This window comes from Nomascus leucogenys, chromosome 22a (genome assembly GCF_006542625.1).
Source record: "Nomascus leucogenys isolate Asia chromosome 22a, Asia_NLE_v1, whole genome shotgun sequence".
In the NCBI taxonomy this organism is placed as follows: domain Eukaryota; kingdom Metazoa; phylum Chordata; class Mammalia; order Primates; family Hylobatidae; genus Nomascus; species Nomascus leucogenys.
In genome coordinates this window covers 31,788,051-31,809,818 of record NC_044402.1, presented here as the reverse complement: position 1 = coordinate 31,809,818, position 21,768 = coordinate 31,788,051, and the positions used below count along the sequence as shown (strand labels likewise).

Here is a 21,768-nt window from a genome sequence, read left to right as displayed (position 1 = left end):
TTACTTCTGAGACTAGGTTATAAAAAAAAACTGCAGCTTCCATACTGGGTCCTTTGTATGCCTTTCACTCTATCGGAACACTCACTGTGGGGGAAGCCAACTGCCACGTCCTAAGGCAGCCTGGTAGAAAGGGAGCTAGGCCTGCCAATCACCATTTGAGGGAGCTTGGAAAGGGATGCCTCTCCTTCCCCCCATATTAATCAAGACTTCAGATAAGACCTTCAACCCCAGCCAGCAGCTGAAGGGCCTCCCTTGGGCCCTTCAGGCAGAGGCACCCAGCTAAGCTGCCTGGATTCCTGACCCACAGAAACTATAAGATAATAAATGTTGTCTTAAGCTGCTGTGTTTTGAGGAATTCATTACATGGCCACAAATAACACAGAGACCAATAGAGAATCCTTGGGGACCCAGTGACAACCCTGCACGGCCTTCCTGATAGAACATGGAAAGGAAAGCAGGGGCCAGAGCCAGATCTAAGCCTAAGACACAAACCCCAAGAACAGAAGCCCCAGCTCTCAGTCCTTTTGCAGAGCAAGGGTCATTCTTGAATTTAAACTAGGTCAGGGGGTGTGGACTCCTGCTTGGTCCCAGGCAGCCCTGGTATTGAGTGTCACCTACCTGACAGCACATGCAGATGTCTTTGTGTCACCAGAATTGACATCTGTCCAGGCATCCTCTTCCTCCCCCTCCAGGCATTTACCCTGATCCCTGAGGGCTTGGCCCAAACAGTGGCTGTGGAGTCAGGGCTTCATCCTAGAAGGAGAGTTGGCAAGAATGGCCTTCAACCCTGGCAGCCAGAAGGGGTAGGCGATTTTGGTTGGGGTGGAGGGTCAAAAAACTAGGAAGAAAGGCTTGTGGTCCTGCTGTTGAAGAGCAAGTCGTGGACTATCTCTGATAAGGATCACCTCCACACTGCTGCCAGGGCGAGGGAGAACATTCTGTCCACGTGATGGTGTCTTTCTCTCAGCATCATTTCCTCTCTGGCTGGAACAAATTATTTACTTTTAAAATATAAAACAAAGTTTCAGGAAGCAAGAGAGATGTCATACTCCATCCCTGACCAGGGCAGGCATCTACTTGTGATTGCCCCCACGGCTCCCTCCCTTCAGTCAATCCAGTACAAGCCAGCAATTGTAGAGGCTGTTTCTGTTTTCCCTCCAGAGACACTAGGCTCTGATTTTTCTCATGTGCAGTGGCCGCAGCTGTTGTGTTGCCATGCCGTCATCCGGTTGCTATGACTTGTGAGGTTGTGGATGTGCCAGAACGTGAATCTATTAATTTAACAGGAACTAGGCTCAGCACATATATTCCTTGTTAGGTCATTTGCTTTGCTACCTAAACCACATCCAATGTGTTCGGCAATGGGCATGTTTCCTAGAGTCTGGCTTTGCAAGAATGCCAAATGCCCCAAATTTTGAGTCTGCACAGTCAGTTTTATATAATTAAATTACTGTGGAGGACAGAAAGGCATTCTAGCATGCGGATGCAAACACATCGTTTCAGGGAAAAAAACCAAGGAGGGGGAAATGGTTAAAGTCGCTGGTCCTAATTCTTTATGCATTTAGGTCCTCTCTGCAGGAGGTGTATATACTCCTCCCTGAGCCCAGGTTGCTCACTGCCAAGGTCTGAGCTCTCCAGCACCACACTAGGCGTCGTGTGCCACCATAGAGGGAAGCACCATACTTTTCTGTTGTGTTGAGCACACAGACAGGCATTGTCTTTATTTTTTTTTTATTTATTTATTTTTTAGATGGAGTCTCACTCTGTCGCCCAGCCTGGAGTGCAATGGCATGATCTCAGCTCACTGGAACCTCTGCCTCCTGAGTTCAAGCAATTCTCCTTCCTCAGCCTCCCAAGTAACTGGGATTGCAGGTGCACGCCACTATGCCCAGCTAATTTTTGTATTTTTAATAGAGACGGGGTTTCACCATGTTGGTCAGGCCAGTCTTGAACCCCTGACCTCAGGTGATCTGCCCACCTCAGCCTCCCAAAGTACTGGGATTACAGGCGTGAGCCACCGCGCGCAGCCCAGAGAGGCATTTTCCACTCACTCCTTCAGTTAACACTCAGTGGGCGTCTATTACTGTGTATGCTAGGGATGCAGAGATGAAAAGGACAAAGTCCCTAGTGGGAGAGAATTACATAAATTGCAATGCAGTATGAGAAGTATTCGAGTTGAGCTTTGCAGAGAGTGTGTCCAGAATTGGTGGGTTCTTGGTCTCACTGACTTCAAGAATGAAGGCACGGACCCTCGCGGTGAGTGTTACAGCTCTTAAGGTGGCACGTCTGGAGTTGTTCGTTCCTTCTGATGTTCGTATGTGTTCGGCGCGCCTTCCTTCTGGTGGGTTCGTGGTCTCGCTGGCTCAGGAGTGAAGCTGCAGACCTTTGCGGTGGGTGTTACAGCTCATAAAAGCAGTGTGGACCGAAAGAGCAAGCAGTAGCAAAACTTATTGCAAAGAGCTAAAGAACAAAGCTTCCACAACGTGGAAGGGGACCCAAGTGAGTTGCCACTGCTGGCTCCAGCAGCCTGCTTTTATTCTCTTATCTGGCCCCATCCACGTCCTGCTGATTGGTAGAGCCCAGTGGTCTGTTTTGACAGGGCGCTGACTGGTGCGTTTACAATCCCTGAGCTAGACATAAAGGTTCTCCACGTCCCCATCAGATCAGTTAGCTACAGAGTATCCACACAAAGGTTCTCTAAGGCCCCACCAGAGCAGCTAGATACAGAGTGTTGATGGGTGCACTCACAAACCCTGAGCTAGACACAGGGTGCTGATTGGTGTGTTTACAAACCTTGAGCTAGATACAGAGTGCCGATTGGTGTATTTACAATCCCTGAGCTAGACATAAAGGTTCTCCACATCTCCACCAGACTCAGGAGCCTAGCTGGCTTCACCCAGTGGATCCTGCACCAAGGCTGCAGGTTGAGCTGCCTGCCAGTCCCGCGCCGTGCGCTTGCACTCCTCAGCTCTTGGGTGGTCGTTGGGACTGGGCACCGTGGAGCAGGGGGCTCACTTGTCGGGGAGGCTCGGGCTGCACAGGAGCCCACGGAGGCGGGGGAAGGCTCAGGCATGGTGGGCTGCAAGTCCCGAGCCCTGCCCCGCCAGAAGGCAGCTAAGGCCTGGTGAGAAATCGAGCGCAGCGCCGGTGGGCTGGCACTTCTGGGGGACCAAGTACACCCTCCGCAGCTGCTGGCCCGTGTGCTAAGTCCCTCATTGCCCGGGGCCGGCAAGGCCGGCCAGCTGCTCTGAGTGAGGGGCCCGCCAAGCCCACGCCCACCCAGAACTCCAGCTGGCCCGCAAGCGCCTCACGCAGTCCCTGTTCCCGCTCGCACCTCTCCTTCCGCACCTCCCTGCAAGCTGAGGGAGCCGGCTCCCGCCTTGGCCAGCCCAGAAAGGGGCTCCCACAGTGCAGTGGTGGGCTGAAGGGCTCCTCAAGTGCTGCCAAAGTGGGAGCCCAGGCAGAGGAGGCGTGGAGAGCAAGCGAGGGCTGTGAGGACTGCCAGCATGCTGTCACCTCTCAAGAGCACTATGAGATCTCAGAGAAGGGGGAAAGTAAGTCTGAGGAGAGGGGTTATGGGTCACCACCAGGGTGTTTCTTTTTACAAAAAGAGAATATATTAAAAATTAACTGGATATATTGCATTAAGTAATAATAAGTATTGTTTTGTGTAGCATTTGTTTCAGTTATGTACTATATATGTACATTCGTGCAGTGTCAGAATGTAAAACAAATTTCCTACATTCAGACAAAGAAGTGTGAAAGTTCTGGGTTTAGAGAATGATAAATAAGGCCAGGTGCGGTGGCTCATGCCTGTAATCCCAGCACTCTGGGAGGCCGAGGCGGGTGGATCACCTGAGGTCAGGAGTTGGAGACCAGCCTGGCCAACATGGTGAAACCCTGTCTCTACTAAAAATACAAAAATTAGCTGGCCGTATTGGCACATGCCTATAATCCCAGCTGTTCAGGAGGCTGAGGCGGGAGAATTGCTTGAACCCGAGAGGCAGAGGTTTCAGTGAGCTGAGATCGCTCCATTGCACTCCAGCCTGGGTGACAAGAGCAAGACTCCATCCCAAGGAAAAAAAAAAAAGAGAGAGAGAGAGAGATAAAGTGGTAAATAACTACCACACACTGAACGCCTTTGATAGGCCAGGCATCAGGGTGTTGGTGTCCCACTATATAGCTGAAGAGGTTAGCTATAACTCAAGAGATTTTCCAAATCCTTCCAGATTCTCCCTCCTTAGTAAAGCAAAGGCCATGCCTGAATGACTAGCTCCTGGAGTCTTCTCTTAGCAGAGCAGAGGCCGTTGCCACCAGAACAGCAGGCCAACTCTAATGTAGAGACAGAGAAAGCCCTAAGATAGATAGAGAGAACCTAAGATAGAGAAAGCCCCACTCTCTTTCTGGCCTGCTGGGCGGTGGGAAGGGTAAGGAGAGAGAAGAGGGTCAGAAGGGTCTCATGCTTGTTCCTTTTCTCCAGGTCTTGGATGGGGTCTGGACAGTTGCACTACCTAATGAGTGGTACTCCGTACACAGAGGGAGCTCTCACCCAGCTCCCCACTAGGGACTCTGGGAGGAACTTGTATCCAAGGCTGTTTTATGCCCAACCGGGGCAGCCATGCCAAAGTGAACCTGGCAGTGAAAAAACCTGAGTAGGTAGAGAGAAGCTCTGAGGCTGAGCTCTCCTGATTCCCCCTGATTCTTGCATGGCATGGATATCATATTGGGAGCCAGCAGCCTGCTGTGTGTGGGACGGCCCTGATGGGGCAAGGTGACCCTACAGCAAGCTCAGAGGAGGTCAGGGGTCTGTACCACTGAGAACAGAGGGAGAAATGAGCATGAGCATCAAGTTGCAAGGGGGAGGAACCACTGTTGGAGGGAGAGGGTCGGCTTTTTTAAAGAATGGACCGCAAGTTTGCCTACCAGAGCAGCGAGGCCTGAAGAGTAAGCAGAAACCAAGAGAACAAGGCAGCTTGGTATGGGGGCATAGGAACAAGGATTCAGAATGGCCCACAGGCTGCCTGGCTGCAAGGCCCATCTCTGCCACATACTATCTGTGTGACCTGGGACAGGTTACTCATCTTTTTATGCCTCAGTTTCCTTATCTGTAAAACAAGGATGATGATAACAGTTGTACATATATGATAAGGTTGTTATGATAATTAAATTAGTTTGTAAAGTTCTTACATATAAGCATTCTGTAAGCATCAGTTAAACAAGTAAATCATTCACCAGACAATAGGATTCTACATGGATAGCAACATCACATGTCTCCCACACCCTCAAATCGGACTGTCGGTTAAAAATTCCCACAACCAGCCGGGCGCGGTGGCTCATGCCAGCACTTTGGGAGGCTGAGGCACCTTGAATCACAAGGTCAGGAGTTTGAGACCTGGCCAACATGGTGAAACCCTGTCTCTACTAAAAATACAAAAAATTAGCTGGGCATAGTGGTGGGCGCCTGTAATCCCAGCTTCTCGGGAGACTGAGGCAGTAGAATCGCTTGAACCTGAGAGACGGAGGTTGCAGTGAGCCAAAATTGTGCCACTGCACTCCAGCCTGGGTGACAGAGCAAGACTCTATCTCAAAAAAAAAAAAGAAAAAAGAAAAGAAAAAAATTCTCCCAACCATCATCAGCTCAGCTCATGGGGAGGACTGGATCAGTTATAGACTACACATTTAAGATGTGATCTACATTATGGCCAGGCGCAGTGGCTCATGCCTGTAATCTCAGCACTTTGGGAGGCTGAGGCGGGTGGATCACCTGAGGTCAGGAGTTGGAGACCAGCCTGACCAACATGGAGAAACCCCATCTCTATTAAAAATACAAAAAATTAGCTGGGTGTGGTGGTGCATACCTGTAATCCCAGCTACTTGGGAGGCTAAGGCAGGAGAAATCACTTGAACCTGGGAGGCAGAGGTTGCAGTGAGCCGAGATCATGCCATTGCACTCCAGCCTGGGCAACAAGAGTGAAACTCCATCTCAAAAAAATACATATAATCTAAATTAAAAGGCTTGACCGTCCCCAAACACAGTCCAGCTTGGAAGACAGACACAGCAAGTGTTTACATTTACTTACCTCAGATTGTCCAAAAGTAATTCAGAAGGGAACTGCAGTAGGCAGAATAAAGATCTTCCCCCAAATGTTCATATCCTAATGAATATGTTAGGTTTCATGACAAAAGGGAAATTAAGGTTGCAGATGCAATTAAGATTTGCTAATTAGCTGACCTTAAAATAAAGCAGTTATTCAACCAGACTTCCCTTCCCCAAAAAATAAATGCATAAAAAATAAAGCGATTATCTTGGATTATCGAAGTAGGTTCATCGTAATCACAAGCGTCCTTAAAAGTGGAACCTAGAGGCAGGAGAGGAGTCAGAGTCAGAGGGAGATGTGTTATGGAAGAATGGATGGTTGAAGACAAATAGCATTGCTGGCTTTGAAGACGGAGAAAAGGGGTGATGACCCAAGAAATGCAGAGTTTCTGGAAGCCAGAAAAGGCAAGGAAACAAATTCTCTGGAGCCGCAGAAAGGAACACGATCTAGCCAGCACCTTAATTTTAGCCTGGTAAACCTGCATTGGATTTTTGACCTACAGAACTGTAAGGTAAAAAGTCTGTGTTGTTTTAAGCTGCCAAGTTGGTGGTAATTTGTTACAGTAGCCATATAAAACTGGTAATTTGTTACAGTAGCCATAGAAAACTAATGCAGGCATGTCTTCTAAATGTGGTGTTCTCTGTGAAGTGTTTATGCCAGGTATTAGAAGCCCTGGTTTTCATATAAGAGCCTGAGCAGAAAGTCAAATTAGGTGGGCCAAGCAATGTCCCAGGATGCTGGGTCACCAGAAGGTTTCCAAAGTAACAAGCCACTAGAAAGTCAATGGCTTGAGTCCCAAACTCTGAGACAGTATCCTTTTTTTTTTTTTTGAGACAGAGTCTCACTTTGTCACCCAGGCTGAAGTGCAGTGATGCAATCTTGGCTTACTGCAACCTCTGCCTCCTGGGTTCAAGTGCTTTTCCTGCCTCAGCTAATTTTTTTAGTTTTTTTTTTTTTTTTTTTTAGTAGAGACGGGGTTTCATAATGTTGGCCAGGCTGCTCTTGAACTGACCTTGAGTGATCTGCCTGCCTTGGCCTCCCAAAGCACTGGGATTACAGGCGTGAGCCACCGCGCCTGGCCCTGAGACAGTATCTTGAAAGTACAATCTGATTGCGGGCCCCAGCTTAGGGATGAACTCTAATTCACACATTCTTTCTTGAAGCTTCTTCTCAGACATGTTAGCCTCGCAGGCCACAATGTGGAGGCCAAGTGTAGAAATAGTTAACAAAAGTAAAGCGGAGTCAGCTGTCCAAAGCTGCTGTGGAAATTCTGTGCATTCGACGACCGCAGGAGCCCAGCAAGCCTGTACAACCACCCAGAGTTTGTAAATCAGTCTTTCACAATGGATAGAAAAACACAAACCCAAGCATCAAGGCAACCTACATGACATTTCTGGGACCCAGGTTGGCCAGCTGTGCTGGATCCCAGTTCTTTCACCCCACACAGGGTGCTTTTTCCTGTCTGAGATAGGTGAATATTTATTGGCAGGCACAGCTCAAAGGTTAGAGCCCACCGCACAGTGGGGAGGAAGTATTTTCACAGTTCTCTGCCAGTAATAAATGTTGGTCCTTGGACATCAGTCATAGCATAATGTGGGAGGTGTCATTTGGGTTCATAGGCCAAGAGGTTGCTGGGCATTCATGAGATTACTTTAGGGCCCACAGCTTCTTTTAGGAAGAAGGAAGTCTTCCTCTTCTGTGTGTGGTAATATCTGGGGATTACAGCAACCAGGTGTGTGGCAGTATATAGAGTCCATAAGGGGCTGCAGATCTTCAGGGATCTTCATGAACTAAAATTCTTCACGATAGCACCAAGGAACAGAGCATAAAAGCAGTAGTTTATGGATTGCTTGGACAGGGCAAAAGACTCCATGATCCCTCTAATTTATCCCCTTTTACTTCCCAATTCCAAATAGAGTTCTCCAGGAGGCAATGAGCTAGAAGGACCTCTTTGGATAGCCAGTTCTATATTTATATTTATATTTATATCTAGAGCAGCCCACCACATCTGCAGGAACATCTGTGGTTCTCATATCACTCTTTTAGAATCACCAGCTAAAGATATCCCACTCGAATGGCCTTTGCCCTGTACCATTGTGCTTGGCCTTGTTTTACTGACATAATTTTTGCCCTTTGCCCCCAGTTGGAGGGTGTGGCCACTGACTCACCTGCCAGGAACTCATTGCCTGAGTCCAGTCAACAGGTTAACTCCCATCTGAGTTGGTTGCAAAGAGCCTGAGGACCTATGGAATGCCACAGAATTCCTCTGTGGACCACATCCCAGGTCCTGGTATGGTTCCAGCGGTATCTACGAGCTCCTGTCCTCAGTTGCTTTGGCCTTTCTTTAGCCTAGGAATTTATTCTTCTCCAGGCAGAGGAATAAAACGAACAGCATTATGCCTGACAGCCAGAGGCCTGGCTGGATTCAAGGTCTTGGTTATAGACACAAAATATCTGCCTCAGATGTGGACCCCACATAACAAATAACATCTTACTTCATGGCCCATGTAGTCCTCATTTCAGATGAGAGACTAGACCAAGTCAGGAATCTTGGTGACTGCATCATGGTGACTGTTAGATCTTACCACATTTATTTTAGGTATTGATAAACATGATGTAAGAGATGAGTGAACATTCTAAAACCAACTGCAGTGTGGCCACCCTGGGTTCTCCCAGCATGCATTATTTTCAGGAAGCAGATAATATTTGGAAGATTATATTCTTTCTCCCAACTGTGAATTTATGGAGCTTCTAGGGTTTTCTAATAGCTATGCGAAGGAATGATTTGAATTGTCTAAACCCAGTCAAGGCTGTGAATTGAGAGCTGTATGATCAAAAAATAAGACATGTGCCAAAATCCACAAGCAAGCCTCCAAATGCTCTTTCCATAACTGAAACCAATAAGAATCAATATAGAACAGAAAGCACTAGTGGACTTGGGCTTCTGGTTCTCCATCTTCCTCACCCTGTGCCTTCCGGTATGGCAGAGAACCGTGAGCTCACTTTCCATAGACTGCACGTACATAACGCTTGTTGGAAGACAATTCTCCGTGGGTCTCTCCCATGTCTGCATGCCTTGCAAGCAGAGTCACTGCCCTTTGTTTCAGACCAACTTTTTAACAGAGCTGCTTTCCCAGAGCAAAGTAAAGCATGCTTACTGTCCATTAGCTAAGATTCTGAGCAGGGTGCTTCAGCTCACACCTAGGCAGAGGGGGGAGGATTACTTGAGCCTAGGAGTTTGTGATTGCAGTGAGCTATGATCGCCTGGGCAATAGAGCAATATGCTGACTCAAAAAAAAAAAAAAAAGATTCTGGTTCCCCAAGCTTAAAGCTGTACTCTCTTGTGATATGCTTTGCTGTGTGTACAGATGTCACCTGGCCCCCTTTGCATTGTCTTTGGGTACTGGGACTCAGGAAATGAGCACGAGAAAATGTCAGTATTTTTGCTATTGCTATTGCTATGAGCAAATAAGACCTTTTGTTTCAGACACACCTAGAAGTCTTGTGTCTTCTGCCAGCATCCATGAAGCTGCGGCAGGCTCACTTGTTAGCTTGCAAGTAGGATAAAATCTTAAACCCTCCACAGTTCTTGACAAGCTCTCATTTCTTTCTCATATAACACACTCCTTCAATCCACCAACGAAGTCTCCTCACTCCTGTGATCCTTAAAGCCACCTAGGCAGTTTAGGTCAAGGGGAAACTACTCATGTAGAAGTGAGAACAGACCAAATTAAAGAGCAAGACTGAAGCTAAACCAGGACCTGGTGACAGGGCTGAGATATCCGGAAGTTTGGTTTAAGGTTGAGACCAGAGAAAGATCACTGTAATTCTGAGCTGTTTATAGCTATATTGTTGGTTGTATGTTCCAGCCAATTGACTGACAGGCAATTCTAAACATGCTTAAGAGAACAAACTTACTGGTTTTCTCATCTGTAAAATGAAATGAGTTAGATTAGATTGTTTCTGATGTGCCTTCTAGCTGTAAAATTTGTGCTTTATAAATCTGTAACAGGGCTGCCTAGCATACGCATTAGGCACTTGACCTAATTTAAAATAATGGTTGCAAAGAGGACTATGACGTAGTGGAAAGGACACAGCATTAGCAGTTAAGAAGCCTGAACTCTAGGCTTAGTCTGCCACTACCTAGCTGTGTGACACTGGGCAAGCCACTTAAATTACCTGGAGGAGGCAGGTGGGGACGTAGACTTAAGATGATTTAGGATGGCTCAGAGATGTGGCATTAAATTATATATTGAAAATGTAATTTTTCTTTTCAGTTACCTTTTTTGTTTTTCTGATTATGTCAAAGAGAGAGTCTCAATTTAGTGCTGGTGTGTCTTCAACAACTCTTCAATACCTCCCATCCTCCCTTTTTGGCAAAGAGAGAAGTCTCAAGCTCAGATACTTCACAGGCAGCACTAGCTAGATAGCATTTAATAACATTGCCCAGATCTCTTTGCTTTATTTTTGTTTTGCCTTCCATTTGTGGCAAATAATTCAAGTTTTCCACTTATGAGAATGATGCAAAGTTTCCTTTAAAAGTAAATTAATTATGAAAATGTTCTAAAATTGATTGTGGTAATGTTGCACAATTCTGTGAATATACCTAAAAAAAAAAAAAAAAAGCCCACTGAATTGTAAGCTTTATATGGGTGAGTTGGATGGTGTGTGAATTACATCCCAAAAAAGCCGTTCTAAAAAATAAATTGAGGCCAGGCACGGTGGCTCATGCCTATAATCCCAGCACTTTGGGAGGCCGAGGTGGGAAGATCGTTTTAGCCCAGGAGTTTGAGACCAGCCTGGGCAACATAGTGAGATCCTGGCTCTACGAAAAGTCAAAAAAATTAACCAGACATGGTGGCATGCTCTTCTAGTCCCAGCTACTCAGGAAACTGAGGCAGGAGGCTTACTTTGAGCCTGGGAGGTCTAGGCTGCTGTGAGCTATGATTGCACCACTGCACTCCAGCCAGGGTAACAGAGTGAGACCCTGTCTCAAAAAAAAAAAAAAAAGTAAATTGGTATCCTTTTATAGTTCATAAGCATGACGATCGGCTTTTCACTTTCATGTGTGAGATGTGCCTCACTCAAACGTTGTTATATTGTCAGCACATTACCTATCTGATGTGGAAAAAAAAAGAAAGAAAGAAAGAAAAGCACATTGGAACCAGATATGTGCCTGTAGTCCTAGCTACTCGGGAGCCTGAGGCAGGTAGGTCTCTTGAAAAGGCTGTAATGTGCTATGATCACATCTGTGAATACTAGCCATTGCACTCCAGCTTGAGCAACATAGTGAGACCCCATCTTTTTTTTTTTTTTTTTTTGAGGCAGAGTTTTGCTCTGTCACCCAGGCAGGAGTGCAGTGGCACAATCTTGGCTCATTGCAACCTCTGCCTCCTGGGTTCAAGCGATTCTTGTGCCTCAGCCTCCCGAGTAGCTGGGATTACAGGCCTGCACCACCACACCCAGCTAATTTTTTGTATTTTTGGTAGAGACAGAGTTTCACCATGTTGACCAGGCTGGTCTCAAACTCCTGACCTCAAGTGATCCGTCTGCCTTGGCCTCCCAAAGTGCTGGAATGACAGGCGTGAGCCACCATGTCTAGCCCCATCTCTTAAATAAAAGAGTACATTGATTAATGTAAAAAAGGGACTAATTTAAATAAAATTTTAAGCAAAAAATAGTATAGATGGTCAGTTGATATCGAAAAAGTTGTGCGGAAGATACAAGACTAAAGTTGGGAGAAACAATGCAACGTGATGTTGGACGTGTTCCTTACGTCTCTGACTCTGATTCCTGGCCTACCAAATGAAATGGTGATGTCTCCCCGGATTTGTTAAAAGGGAGATAACATAGCACAGGGAACCCTCAGTGCAAGGTCCTGCACATGCATGGCTTCTGATGAAGGGGGATGGTTGATGAATTGACCGAGCTCCCACCCTGGTGCCAGGCCCTGGGCTTTCAAATGTTAACTGCATCCTCACAATAACTCCACTGCAGGAGCTAGAGGTGCTGTTCCCATTCAGCAAGCCCTGGGGAGTAGTTGTTGTTTATTCTCCTTTTACAGATTAATGAGCTACGGCTCAGGGAGGTTAAGTAACTTGCCTGAAGTCACAGAGCTAGTGAGTGGCTCAAGGATGAGGTTCAACTCAGACTCTGACTTCAGAGCTCCTGCTCTTTCCCTTTTACCACATTGCCCCCTCTTCACCTGACCTGATTAAACAATCTACCTGTCCAGCCTGGGCAACGTGGCAAAACCCCGTCTCTACCAAAAATACAAAAAGTAGCCAGGCGTGGTTGTGCATGCCTGTGGTCCTAGCTTCTCAGGAGGCTGAGGAGGGAGGATCACTTGAGTCTGGGAGGTGGAGGTTGCAGTGAGCTGAGATTGCACCACTGCACTCCAGCCTGGGTGACAGAGTGTGAGACCCCATCTCAAAAAAAAAAAAAAAAAAAAAAAAAAAACAGAATCCACCTGCCACGGAAGGGGGTGTTTAGGACCAGGGAGGAGGAGGGACACAAAAAGAACTCCATCCCTTTCTTGAAGCTGAGCATCCTCAGTCTGGCTGCCAGCCTGAGGGACCCACCTTCCTGGTTCTGGTTTTCCATTGTCTCCCCTGTCCCCAGCTGTCTGGTGGAAAATTCTCTTTCTTCATCAGTCCCTCAGGGGCTGGAGTCCTTTCCTGCTGCAGGGTCCCTGCCAACTCCTGCTGGGTTTTTCTCCTCCCATCTACTCACCTGTTCAGACTTTGGCCAACTGCCTGGCATTGGGCCATTGCTGACCCTTGACCCTGTGAAGCTCAGCTGGTATCTTGGTCCCCACCAGTCTTCTGGTTTGATGGTGAGCTCCCCTCCAATGAAGTAATCAAACCTAGGCTACTTCTCTCTCCTGCCACTGCCAATCCCCACTTCAGGCCACCATCATCTCCTGACTGGGCACCTAGTGTGCCCTCCAGCCTTGCGTGCCTCCATTCCTTTAACTAGTATGGTTCAAAGTGAGTTTACTGAGGTACAACTTGATTAGGAAACTCTTTGCTTATCCTTCAGCATCTCCCCACTGTCCTGTGGATAACGTCTTGACTCCTTAGCCTGGATTTTTAAGACCTTTGTGAACCGGTACTTCCTGTACCTTCCAGCTGCTTCTCTCCCCAGTCTTCTCTTCATCCCAGACAAGCCAGTCATTTGATACTGATTACAGTCCCTGAAGGCTTCTAGATGTCCTTGACACACAGTTGGTACTCACTAAATAGTAATTAACGCGCTATGGCCTCTTGCCGCCAGTCTTTGTACGTGCTGTTCCCTCAGTCTGGAATGCCCTTTCCTCCCCTGTTCTCCCAATTCTGCCTGATTGTTTTGGACTCTGCTCACATGTGATCTCAAGGAAGCCTTCCTTGCCCTCCCATGTCAGGTACATCTCTCTGTGCTACAATAATACGCTGTGCTTTCCTCAGAAAGCACAGGCCCTGGAGTCTAACTTCCTGGATTTACTTACTTATTTGTTTATTTTTGAGACAGGGTCTCACTCTGTCACCCAGGCTGAAATGCAGTGACATAATCAGGGCTCACTGCCACCTCTGCCTCCTGGGCTCAAGCGATCCTCCCACCTCAGCCTCCAAAGTAGCTGGGACTACTAGGTGCACACCACTATGCTCAACTAATTTTCTGTATATTTTGTAGAGACAGGGTCTCGCCATGTTGCCCAGGCTGGTCTTGAACTCCTGGCCTCAAGCAATCTGCCTGCCTTGGCCTCTCAAAGTGCTGGGATTACAGGCATGAGCCACCGCACCCAGCCCGGATTTAAACTCTTGGTATGCTATGTGCCCCGGCTGTGTGACATTGGGCAAGTCACTTAATTTCTCTGTGCCTCCATTTCCTCATCTGTAAGGTGGAATAATAATAATATCTACTAATATGATTTCTGTAAGGATTATATAAAACAATGCAGCCTCAACAGCTTAGTGCAGATTCTGGCATGTAGTGAACACTCCATAAATGTTAGCTATTATTATTCCAGCCCACATGATAATCCATGGTAGATACCAGTTCCCTGCTTTGTCTTCCTTGTTCTAAGCTCCTTGCGGGCAGGGAGTATGTCTCATTTACCATTGAATCTCTGGGTGCCTCTCTTAGAACCTGACACACATGGTGCTCAATACATATTTATTGAATGGAGGAATGAATGAATATATGAATGAATATCTCACTTCTTGGTTTAGCTCAGCAGACTTTGCCTAATCCTGAAGTTCTTTCTGGATTCCCAAGACCAGTTTTCCTTGCTCTGGCCTGGGCAGGTCACAGCCCAGATCTTGTTTATGACATTTTGATTTCAGATCTAAATACCTGGTCTCAACACAAGACAGACATCCCCCCAGGTCGTGTATAAGAGAAGTCGCTCATAGTTTGGTAGAAATGCCCTCTCAGCACCTCCACCTCCGTTTGCTCTAATTTGTCATGATGAGGCATGGGCAGCACTCACACAGAGCAGGTCATTCCTCCTTTCAACGAGGGTTTGCAGGGCCAGGCCCTGTTGGGTGCCGAGGATGCCAGGGAAGGTAGGGTATGAGCCCTGTTTCTGGAACTTCCTGAGGAGTGGCTGGCTCCAGATCAGACTGGCCAGGCAAGGAGACAGGCAGTTCTGGTGCTGGGCACACACAGCCCATTGTCAGGATGTGACCAAAGCATGGGACTGGGAACCAGGGCAGGAAGGCAGGACCAGGAACTCTGGTTCGTAGGATCTGGAGCAAGTCAAAGGTGAGGGCAGGAGGTGAGCAGCTCTGAGAGGAGGCTGAGTGGAGCCCGGCAGAGGTCAGAGTCTATTAGGTGAGGTCCTCCCAGGCCCAGCACCATCAGGAAGGAGAGTGCTCCCAGTGCAGCGGTTGTTTTCAGCCTTGCTCTTTTTTTTTCTTCCTGTCTCCGGGGAGGAGCTAGAAGGCAGAGAGAAAGCCACTCAGGACTTCCCATCCCAGAAGATAAAGGTGAGGAAAGCAGCAGCAGCAGCCACAGGCCAGTATTCCAAAGCAGCTTTGGGTTCCTGTCAAGACCTGCTTTGAGAAGGAGGTGGCTGTGGGGCTGGAGGGCTGGGCCTTTTCCTGAGCTGGCTGCTGGCAGCACAGCAATGAGGCAACATTGAGAACTGCAACACGAGGCCCAGTCCTGCTACTAAACCAGCTGTGTGGACTCGCATAGTCCCTTTACCCCTCGGGCCTCCATTTCTCCACTTTGGAAAGGAGTGTTGGGACAATGTTAAGGGTTTGCAACCTTCTTTTTTTTGTTGTTTTTGTTTTTGTTTTTGTTTTTTCACACTTTATTTTATTATCAAAAGGGATGTTGTTTAGTGATGTGTCCTCTAGCCACACACTTAATGCTTTCTCAGTCTTTATACTCAGTTTATCATGAAGCAGAGGGGTCATTTTTCCCATTGTAGAGGCAGCTCTAAGACTTCCAAGAATTTCAGCTTCTTTCTGCTTTAGTGTGTGAGTGCTTAGTTTGTTCTTACCAAGTGGCCCACTTTCAAAAGTGACATGGCATTTTTCAAAACATCTCTCTTAAGATTTGTATTTTCTCATTGAGAAATAGCACTTTTTGCTCCCTGCTAGCCTTTTAGGGGTAGCTTTGACCACTTGATTAGTTTTTAGGACCCATTTTTCCATTTTTTTACATATGGCATCTCAAGGGACTCTGAACAGACAAAACAAGAATTGAAAAACAAGAGCAAAGTTGGTAGATTCACACTTCCTGATTTCAAAACTTAGAGCAAATTTATACTAATGAAAAAATTTAGTACCAGCATACTGACACCGAAATAGACCATTGTGACAAAATACACAGGACAGAAATACATGTTTGCATAGTGAGTTCAACGATTTTTGACAAGTGTACTATGACGATACAATGGGGGATAGGATAGTATTTCCATAGAATGATGCTGGGGGAAAATGCACATCCATATGCAACAGAATGAAAATATAAGGGGTTTGCAACCTTCTAACATGAAGACTTATTTTTAAAAGCAAAACATTTCAGAGTCTACATGACAGTAGTGTTCATTTTGGCGTCTGTTGATTTAAAAAATACTAAATTAGGCTAGTTGTAGTCACTCACGCCTGTAATTCCAGCACTTTGGGAGGCCAAGGCAGGAGGATCACCTGAAGTCAGGAGTTTGAGACCAGCCTGGTCAACATGGTGGAACTCCATCACTACCAAAAGTACAAAAATTAGCTGGGCGTGGTGGCACATGCCTGTAATCCCAGCTACTCGGGAGGCTGAGGCAGGAGAATCATTTGAACCTGGGAGGCAGAGGTTGCAGTGAGCTGAGATTGCACCACTGCACTCCAGCCTGGGCAACAGAGCAAGACTCCATTAAAAAAAAATACAAAATTAGGCATGGTGGTGTTTGTCTGTAGTCCCATCTATTTGAGAGGTTAAGGTGGGAGGATCACTTGAGCTCAGGAGTTTAAGTTTGCAGTGAGCTGTAGTCTGCCTGTGAATAGCTGCTGCAGTCCAGCTTGGGCAACATAGCGAGATTCCATCTCTAGTCTTTAAAAAAAGGAAAAATATGGCCGGGCGCGGTGGCTCACGCCTGTAATCCTAGCACTTTGGGAGGTCGAGGAGAGAGGATCACCTGAGGTCAGGAGTTCAAGACCAGCTTGGCCAACATGACGAAACCCATCTCTACTAAAAATACAAACATTAGCTGGGTGTGGTGGCGCACGCCTGTAATCCTAGCTACTCAGGAGGCTGAGGCAGGAGAATTGCTTGAACCCAGGAGGCAGAGGTTGCAGTGAGCCAAGATCGTACCACTGCACTCCAGCTTGGGCAACATAGAGAGATCCCATCTCTATTATTTTAAAAAGGAAAAATACAACGGATACCAGAGCACTGGGCCAGTGCTTGTCATAAAGTCCATCAATGGGCCAGGTGCAGTGGCTCACACCTGTAATCCCAACACTTTGGGAAGCCGAAGTGGGTGAATCATGAGGTCAGGAGTTCGAGACCAGTCTAGCCAACATGGTGAAACCCCGTCTCTACTAAAACTTGGTAGTTTTTTGTAAAATTAGCTGGGCGTAGTGGTGGGCGCCTGTAATCCCAGCTACTTGGGAGGCTGAGGCAGGAGAATCCTTTGAACCCCAGAGGTGGAGGTTTCAGTGAGCCGAGATCATGCCACTGCACTCCAGCCTGAGTGAAAAGAGCGAAACTCCATTTCAAAAAAATAAAATAAAATAAAAAATAAAAAAATAAAGTCCATCAATGATGCCAATATTATGGAACAAAATTTGAAAGCAGGGTGATGAGTAATGTTTGTTACTTTTTGGCTACCTAGTTTTGGGGTCCCTTCCCAGGTTTGTGGAAGATGCCATCTTAGGAGTCTTCGTGGAAGCTGGAGCCTATTGCTTAGCTGTCAACATAGAGGCTGAAAATGCCAGATGCTTCTCAGCCTCCTTTAGCTGCAGGGCTTAGTCATGTGATCTGGGCTGGGCCAATCAGGTGCTGTGGACTGAGGAGCCTGGACCAAGCCAGAGCCTGGCACAGAACCTTTTCTGGTGGAAGTGGCCATGACTACTGCAGCCTTGTCTAGATTCCAGGGCCACAGCAGCAGGGTCATGGTTCAGACCCCAGCCATGGTTGTGGCACAGCTGCCCAGGGCTCTGAGAACAGAGCAGGACTCTCTAGATAGCTTGTGCACCACAGTTCTGGCCATGCTCCTGGCTGCTGTCTGGCACCCTTTGTTCTCATTCATGCCCTGAACCTGGCTCTTCAGCCTTCCCAGAGACTCTGCGGGCTGCCCAGCATCCTTCCCAAAAATCCCTCTTCTGCTTAAAATCATCCAGAGCCAGTTTCTGTTGCATTTTTAAGTCACAGTTCTGACCAATTCACAGTCTTATTTCAGTCTCCGCATCCAACTTATTTTTGTATTTTGCTTTGGTACACACGGTTCTGAGAAAATTCTAATCATACAGATGGATGGTTATAAATAATAATGATAACAACTATTACTGGCTGGGCACGGTGCCTCCTGCCTGTCATTCCAGCACTTTGGGAGGCTAGGGCAGGAGGATCACTTGAGCCCAGGAATTCAAGACCAGCCTGGGCAACACAGCGAGACCCCATCCCTGCAAAAAAAATTTAAAAAATTGCCAGGCATGGTGGTGCATGTCTGTAGTTCCAGCTACTTGGGAGACTGAGGTGGGAGGATTGCTTGAGCCCAGGAAGAAGTTGAGACTGTAGTGAGCCGTGATCGCACCACTGCACTACAACCTGAGTGACAGAGCGAGACACAACAACGACAACCACAAAAAACTATTACATAGCACTCACTATATGCCAGGCCCTGTCCTAATCACTTTGCATATATTAATTCACTTAACAAGCCTTTTGAAGTGAGTCTATCATTAACATCCCCCTTTTGTAAATGAGAAAACTGAAGGACAGAGGAGTGATTTGTCCCAGGTCAAGGACTTAAATCTAGGCAGTCCCAATCCAGGATTTGTGCTCTTAACTCCTGCTAAAGGATTTTTTTTCAGATTATCTTTTGAGATTAGAATGTCTTCAATTAAACCAATCTAGAAGCTAGAAAGACAAGCAGTAGAAGTATTTATTTCAAAGTTGAGGCCGGGCACGGTGGTTTATGCCTGTAATCCCAGCACTTTGGGAGGCAGAGGCGGGCGGATCATGAGGTCAAGAGATTGAGACCACAGTGAAACTCCACCTCTACTAAAAATACAAAAAATTAGCCGGACACGGTGGCAGACGCTTGTAGTCCCAGCTACTCGGGAGGCTGAGGCAGAAGAATGGCAGGAACCCGGGAGGCGGAGCTTGCAGTGAGCCCAGATCGCGCCACTGCACTCCAGCCTGGGCGACAGAGCAAGACTCTGTCTCAAAAAAAAAAACTGAGTAACTATCAAAATATCGAACAACTGCTTTTCGTCACCATAAACATAAAAATCAGGCAATAAACAACTAAAACTTATGACAAATATTAAACAAACAAGATAATTTCATCACTCTGCCAGTGGTGTTCCCTGTTATAGGCCTGGTGGTTTATGGAGCCTGGTACACCCAACTGCAGGAAACTCTTGGCTCTTCATTGCTTTGCTCTTCACAAGCAGACGTGCCCAGACTGGCACAGCACTGCAACATCCGCTTGACACACCCATCTCGGTGCCAGCTGGGCTCAGAGATGCTGGGAGGAGCGTGTGCCAAAGTCTGCACCAAATTGAGTTTAGAAAAAATTACTGCCGGGCGCTGTGGCTCACGCCTGTAATCCCAGCACTTTGGGAGGCGAGGTGGGCAGATCACCTGAGGTTGGGAGTTTGAGACCAGCCTGACCAACATGGAGAAACCCCATCTCTACTAAAAATGCAAAATTAGCCAGGCATGGTGGCACATGCCTGTAATTCCGGCTACTTGGGAGGCCGAGGCAGGAGACTTGCTTGAACCTGGGAGGTGGAGGTTGTGGTGAGCCGAAATCACGCCATTGCACTCCAGCCTGGGCAACAAGAGCGAAACTCAGTCTAAAAAAATAAGAAAAAAATACTACACAGATGGGGGTATGTCAGAGAGGCACAGAAGTCAACTGTGTCCCAGTGGCCAAAGTTGGAACAATGTCACCAACAAAATAAAGTAGTATTGGATTACAACCCAAAGTGTAGAATAAATATCTGTGAATCCATACTTACATAATTTTTAATTTAAAAAAGAATAAATGATCCATAAACCACCAGGCTGGGTGCAGTGGCTCACACCTGTAATCCCAGCACTTTGGGAGGCCAAGGCGGGCGGATCATTTGAGGTCAGGAGTTCAAGGCCAGCCTGGCCAACATGGTGAAACCCCCATCTCTACTAAAGCAAAAATTAGCCAGGTGGGGTGGCAGGTGCCTGTAATCCCAGCTACCTGGGAGGCTGAGGCAGGAGAATTGCTTGAACCAGGGAGGCGGAGGTTGCAGTAAGCTGAGATTGTGCCATTGTACTCCAGCCTGGGTGATAGAATGAGACTCCATCTCAAAAAAAAAAAAAAAAAAAAGAAAGAAAGAATAAAAACAAACACTATTTCAGCTAGGTGATCAAGGTCAACATCAGCACTCATAAATCATGTTGATAGTACATACCCTTGATATGATATCATGAAAATGACACCTTTATCTCTGTGATCTTCCTTCCCAAATCTCTTAACTCCAGTCTACTTGTGAGAAAACCATTAGATAAGTCTCACTAGAGGGCCATCCTACAAAATTCTCTGCTAGTACTCTTCAAAACTCAGAAGGTCATCAAACACAAGGAAAGTCTGAAAAATCGTCACAACCAAGAGAAGCCTAAGGAGATAAGACAGCAAAATGTAAGATATCATTTTAAACAGGATCTGGGGACAGAAAAAGGCCTTCAGGTAAAAACTAAGGGAATATTAATAAATTATGGACTTTAGTTAATAATGGGTCAACATTGGTCTATCAATTGTGACAAATGTACCCTATCAATTTAAGATGTTAATAATAGAAAGTGGCTGCTGGAAAGGGGAAGGTAACATGGGAACTCTATTATTTGCTCAATGTTTCTGCAAATCTACAATTTTTCTTTCTTTTACTTATTTATTTTTTTTTTATTTTTGAGATGGAGTCTCACTCTGTCACCCAGGCTGGAGTGCTGCGGTGTGATCTAGGCTCACTGTACCCTCCACCTCCCCGGTTCAAGCGATTCTCCTGCCTCAGCCTCCTGAGTAGCTGGGATTACAAGCGTGTGCCACCACACCTGGCTGATTTTTTGTATTTTTAGTAGAAACGGGGTTTCACCGTGTTAGCCAGGATGGTCTTGATCTCCTGACCTCGTGATCCACCTGCCCCGCCCTCCCGAAGTGCTGGGATTACAGGTGTGAGCCACTGCGCCCGGCCTAAAATTTCTAAAATATAAAATCTATTAATAAAAAAAAAATTGGCTGCCCTCTTAAAAAATTAGTTTACCTGGTGATGCAACTTAAATCACCAAGGTCTTGACACAATAAAAGTAAGTGTTTAATGCATTTATATTGTTATGGACTAAACTTTTTCATATACTTTTTTAGAGACAGAGTCTTGCTATGACGCCCAGGCTGGATAGAGTGCAGTGGCTATTCACAGGTACGATCACAGTGTATTAAAACCCCGAACTCCTGGGCTCAAGTGATCCTCCCACCTCAGCCTCCCAAGTAGCTGAGACTGTAGGCACATGGCACCGTACTTGGCTAATTTTTCAAATTTTTTTGTAGAGACAAGGTCTCGCTATGTTGCCCAGGCTGGTCTTGAACTCAAGCTATCCTCCCGCCTCAGCCTGCCAAAGTGCTGGGATTACAGGTGTGAGTCACCAAACCTGTCCCCTAAACGTTTTAATAGCTGTTTTAAAACATATTTAAATAGGGCCAGACGTGGTGGCTCACATCTGTAATCTCAACACTTTGGGAGGCCGAGGCAGGAGGATTGCTTGAGCCCAGGAGTTTGAGAGCAGCCTGAATAACATGGCAAAAGCCCATATTTAAGGAAGAAAAAAATACAAAAAAAATTAGCTGGGCATGGTGGCATGCGCCCATAGTCTCAGCTACTCTGGAGGCTAAGATGGGACCTAGGGGAGGTCAAGGCTGCAATGAGCCAAGATCATGCCACTGCACTCCAGCCTGGGTGACAGAGTGAGACCGTGTCTCAGAAAAAAAAAA

General features: G+C 46.7%; 1 non-coding gene across 1 annotated transcript; it reads left to right on the top strand.

The window, feature by feature from the left end:
- Nucleotides 1–11,118: 11,118 nt before the first annotated feature.
- On the top strand, nt 11,119–11,222 carry LOC115832706. Its single transcript, XR_004028217.1, has one exon. It is a non-coding gene; the product is annotated as a small nucleolar RNA U13 (small nucleolar RNA).
- The last annotated feature ends 10,546 nt before the right edge of the window (nt 11,223–21,768 follow it).